The 5,760-nt window shown below is 39.3% G+C and overlaps 1 pseudogene; it reads right to left on the reverse strand.

Moving 5' to 3' along the window:
- Window positions 1-1,499: 1,499 nt before the first annotated feature.
- LOC143379405 (small ribosomal subunit protein uS14 pseudogene) lies at window positions 1,500-1,801 on the reverse strand (annotated as a pseudogene).
- Window positions 1,802-5,760: the final 3,959 nt, after the last annotated feature.

A 5,760-nucleotide genomic window follows, 5' to 3' on the forward strand; every position in this document is an offset into this window, starting at 1 on the left:
TTCAGATATATAGTCACTCTTGCCACATAGCAGAACAATAGAGAAGAAATGGATGTCACAGAAGAGAGTAGAGAGAGTAGTGCCATTTTTCTTAGAATATGCTATCTTAAGAAATCTATCCTTCCTTCCTTCCTTCCTTCCTTCCTTCCTTCCTTCCTTCCTTCCTTCCTTTTGCAGGGCTGGGGATCGAACTCATGGTCTTGTACATGCTAGGCATGAGCTCTACCATCGAACTATACCCCCATTCCTTGTTTTATATTTTACAATAACAGTATTGTACCCTATTCAAGCTCTAAAATTTACTTAATGAATTGTTCATCATATTTCTTACAGTTTGCATTCCTCTTTCTAGATATTTATTCCAATTTAATTTTTGTTTTGCTATGCTGTTTTAGTGTGTTTTTCAAAGAATAAAGTAGAATAATTTATTTTTACAAGAATCCTCATGTAATAAAATGTTTTTCATTTTCCCTTATATATAAATAATTTAATGTCAAGTGTAGAAATGTTGGATCAGATCATTTTTTTCCTCTAGAAAGCTTGAAAACATTACTTACTGATTTTAGGTTGAGTATTAAATGGTACCAGAATAATATTTTTTTGGTTTAAAATGAAATAGCTCACTGGGAATGTAGACCCATGGAAGAGCACTTGCCTGGCATGCTCAAGGTCCTATGTTTGATTCCCAGGGCTGCTATAAATAAATAAATTAAAAAAAATAAATATTCTCTCTTGTCTGAGAATTTTAAAATTCTGTGACATCCATTTCTTCTCTATTGTTCTGCTATGTGGCAAGAGTGACTATATAACTGAACAGCCCAAGGGTTTAAAATTTAAAGGATAAATTCCCAAACCTGGTCTGGAGAAATTTTTCATGATATATTTCTCATCTTCCTTCTAGGAAGAAGTTAATATTGCTAATAAAATGTTTAAACAATTTAAAAATAAACTTTAATGAACTTAAAGAGAGTCCGTGTCTGGGAAATTAGCTTCCCATCTGCTCAGCTGACCATCAGTAAATAATCTAATGATTTTTGAACAAATCTTTTTTAGTTCCTTCTCTTTTTGATACCTGTGTCCACCAAGAGAAAAAAAAATTTTAAACTGATCTGTTTCTGTTTTTAGATACTCTCTTTGATTTTGACAAATGTTTATAAGTCAAATTGTTTTTGTCTGATTGTTTTTTGTTGTTGTTATTGTTGTTTTTGTTTTTTGATACAGGGGATTGAACTCAGGGGAGCTTAATCATTGAGTCACGTCATCAGCCCTTTTTATTCTTTATTTTGAAATAGGGGTCTTGCTAAATTGCTTAAGGTCTCACTAAGTTGCTGAGGCTGGCCTTGAACTTGCAATCCTCTTACCTCAGCCTCTGCAGTCACTGGGATTATGGGTGTGCATTGCCAAGCCTAGTTTATAAATCAGTTTTCTAAAAGGTTTTATTTTTTCTTTTTAATCTTTACTTTTGAAAGTCAGAAATTTCCTTGGTACATGTCTTTTTTTTTTTTTTTTTGGAAGTTTTTTAGAACTTTTATTTTATGTACAAAGAGTGAGCATGTTCTCCTTCACTGGATGGCTGTCTTGGGTAATCCATTCAAGGAAGATCACTTAGTCCAACTTAATGAAGCCTATATCCTTCGCGTACTGACGGAAACACTGCCGGCACATGTTGAGGCCGTATTTCCGGATCAGACCGTGCCGGTTTGAACACAAGCGGCAAGAGCGAGAACCCTGGCCAAATTTTCGCGGGTGGCTCCAATAGAGCTGTTGGTGACCCATCTTGCTTTCAAGGGTGCAACGAGGCAAAAGGCCTTGGTACATGTCTTAAGTGTGAAAGATGACACTGCTGTTGATGAATCAGAAGAAGGAAGGCATGAGAAAACTTTTAATTTGCTCCAGGATTTTTAACTTGCAAGTAATGGAGAAACCATTAAGATTGCTGAAGAGAGGGCTTTGGGCTGATGGTTCTGGTAGTGCTAGTCGATAGAAAAGCAGAGACATACTTGTATCATTGTGTTAGTCAACTTTTTATTACTGGAACAAAATATATGAATAATCATATAGAGAAAAAATTATTTTGGCTTAGAATTTTGGAGGTTTCATCCCATAATTGATTGTTCCCATTGCTTTTGAGCCTGTTATGAGGCAGCCCATTATGCGGCAGTGTGTGACAAAATGATTTGCCTCATGGCCAGGATGCAAAAAAGAAAGGAAGAAGTGGGGCTTGCATCCATAATCCCTTCAAGTGAAGCCCCCAATGACTGAAAGACCTCCCAGTCGGCCTCCTCTCTTAAGGTACTACCACCTGGTAGTATCAAACTGTAGTTCTTTCAGGGACACTTATCCAAACCACATCAATTATAAAAAGCACCTTATCAATTGTTAAAACTGCACTTGAAGAATCAGTAGGAAGGGCTGCTTTTAACCATTCTTTACCCTACTTCAGTGGTTCCAAACTTGAGCCTCACTCCGGATCAACTGAATAAAAGTTCCTCTGGACAGAGTCAAGCATGATAGCTATTATTTTTTAACCTCTCCAGGTGATTCCAAGGGCAAAGTGGGCGGAGAATCAGTATAAATATTTTACTGTTATATTGGACCCATCTCTATTATTCTTTAAAGGCACATCCCTCAATTTTCTAACTGTTGTTCAATTTCCCCTATATCTTGTTACCATAAAGTATATTCACTAGATGTATTCTCCCCCTACTTCCGTCCCAGTTTAGTCATCAATGCAGCAATTGTATGTAGAACTTGTTTTTATGCCAGGACTATGCTATAGGATAGAGGGCCTCCATAGGGGATCCCATACTGTGTTAATAGGCACCTCTTTCTTTTCCTGATTTGGATACCAATGGTATACAGTTCCCAAGCTCTCACTGTCATCACTACCTGGGACACAGAAAGACGTGCTTGTCTCTTGAGTTCTCAGGGGTAATGCTCCCCTATTCTCATCCCCAAATTGACAGCCACTCAATTACTTACGCTCATGATTCCTTCTCTACAACCAGGCCAGGTTGTTATATGCTTGTAGTTCTAGCTTCTCAGGAGGCTGAGGCAGAATGATCACTTGAGCCCATGGGTTTGCCAGCCTGGGCAACATAGTGAAACCCTACCCTGTCTCTTAAAAAAAAAAATAAAAGAAAAAAATAAATGATTTCTTTACTGTATCCCTGTCTTGTTGGAGGCAGTAGTTATGTAGGAACAGCAATTGGACAATTCTTTACTGGGGCACTACTACTGGGAACTTAGGTCATTGCCAGCACATAATAACCAGAGACTCAAAATGAGCAAAACAGCCACATGACTGTGGAAAGGTGTGTGGGGGGGAAGGTCTCTAAGATTGACTCTCAGAGCCTCTTGACCCATATAACATTCCTTCTTTCTCTGTTCATTGCAGTGCTTTCAACTGTCCTTTTCTCATGTCTCAGGCATTAGGACCCTACCTCCTTATCTTCTTTGGCTATATAGAGCCAGGAGGCACAATGGAGTGATTGAGAATTTAGTGTATATTTGGCTGACTATGAAAGGGAATATATGATTTTTGCGGTCAATTTATTTTCACCTTATTCATTCTCAGGGGTACATGGTTTTCACCTCATTGATTTTCTGTGTTCATTGACTTGAAGCCTGCTGTTTATGGGAGGTTGCTTCATGTCTTCTCAAGCCATCCTTTTTACTGCCTTGGCAGCTCTCTGCTTTCAGCTTGAAATAGTTTGAACTCATCTCAGCACCTTATCTTATTAATATGACATTTGTCTTTTTACTAAAAAGCATACAATCTTTTTACAATACATATTAAAATTTGAAAGCATCTTACAGATCATTCTAGTATTTAGCTCTTTTATTAAATATGAGAACACCAAACACCAGGGAAGTGGAAGAATTTTCCTAAGGTCGCAAAACTAGAAGAGCAGCAGAGGTAGACTGCCTCCACGTAAAGAAAGAAATAAAAAGGGGAAGAGGAGGAGAGAGAGACTGACTGAAATATATATCACATATCAGCTAGGATGCTTTGGGCTGCAAGTAATAACATTTAAATAAAACTAGTTTAAATAATAGGGGCATTTATCATCTCACCTATCAAGAAGTCTTGAGGTAGGGCAGACTCCAGGTGGAGAATGATTAAGGCTTTGGCTCCAATTCTGCATGATGACTTATTTGACCTTTCTTTCTGTGTTAGTTTTACTCTCCCAATGACTTCCTTCATGCTACTGAGATGAGTACCACCAGGAACAGGGGTATTATGTTTTGTTTGCATCCAAACAGAGAGAGAAGAAAGAGAAGCGTGAACTGGAAGTCCTCCTCTCCAGGCTGAGCATACTGACTTAGGTCACAGGCGTGCCCCTGTCTAGGAAATTGCTAGAGGAAAGCCATAAGTTTGTGTTTGTGCTTTTAAGCCCATCCCCAGCAAGCTCTGTGATTCATTTAGATCCATCAGCACCTACCTCTGGAGATGGGGATGGGGTCAATTTCCTATGTGTCACTTCAGTTTCCTGAGGGAGAGATGGGTCAGAGTTCCCTTAGGAAAGATGAAAGGAGGAGTGCATGGGTTGAGTAAGCAACCAAATGCATCCTCCATACCAGAAACCATTAGCAGTCACTCTGTGCATGTGACACTGAGCTCCCTTGAGGCAGATAGTAAATGCCAGTTCTTTTTGCTGTTTACATTATTATTAAAGCCTGATGACTTATGGGATAAACTACCTTTAGTTTATCTGTGTTGTAGAAGGAGGAGATGAAATGGAAAGGGGACTAGCCATGCCTTATTTTGCTTCTAGAAACTCCATTTTACGGTGAGTATGGCCAGAACAGGAGAAAATTAAGGAACTCCTCATTTGATTTGTAGAAGGAGTGTCTATGTCAGGGTTGGGGTGGAATATGATGCCTACCTTAGAGCATAACCTGGGTGGAAACTCCAAACTGAACAGGCATCATTATTGCCTGAAAGGGATTTTTAAGTTAGCACAAAACTGAAGGGAGATAAGACACTTCACTTGAAAATTCTCTCTTGGATTAACTATAATCCTTTGTTAAAAGATGACCCTTTCAGGAGGGGTTGGCAGTATGTGTCACCTGTCAGAGTTGTGATGAGACTCCCACACAGCTCTGTGCTTGCTCTTTTCCCTGGTGGTGTGTTTTCTTTTTTCTGAACATTTATTTATTGCCCTCCATGAAGGCTGTTCTTAGGGCAGGATTCCCTCCTTACTATGATGCATTGTTTTGACGTTAGGCCATTCCCAGAACTTTTTGCTATTCTGAGCACTACTCATTTCAATGTATTGTCCTGGCCTTCCATGCTGCTCCATTGGGTGTGTTTGATAGGGAGTACTTTGAGGTCTGTAAAAAAAAGCATTTTTGAGAAACTGGCAGTTAGATAATATCCCTGGGTCTCAGTGATCCTTTTTTAAGCATCACCACCATCTACGTTAATCATCCTGTTTTTGATGCATAGACAGAAGATGTGGAGCTGTTTCTGTAGGGCTTGGGGAGGGGGTTGTTTCTAGGAGCTGTTTCTTCTAGTCTGGAGAGGCGGCTTCAGTCTGAGTTGTGGGGGTGGTGTGGAAAAGCTTTTGGCTCCTGAATTACAATAAGGATTTGAATCAAGAGATCCCACAGAGATTCTGCCCATAAAGCTGTTTCACTCTCATTTTCTTTTTTTGGAAGTGAAGCCCCAAGTATTAATGTTTTCCCCCACTGAATGCAACTTTACATGTGGAGTACAAAAAGAGGGGAGGCTCAGAAGTGTTCCATGGAGATCCC

Source organism: Callospermophilus lateralis, chromosome 13 (assembly GCF_048772815.1).
Source record: "Callospermophilus lateralis isolate mCalLat2 chromosome 13, mCalLat2.hap1, whole genome shotgun sequence".
Lineage (NCBI taxonomy): Eukaryota > Metazoa > Chordata > Mammalia > Rodentia > Sciuridae > Callospermophilus > Callospermophilus lateralis.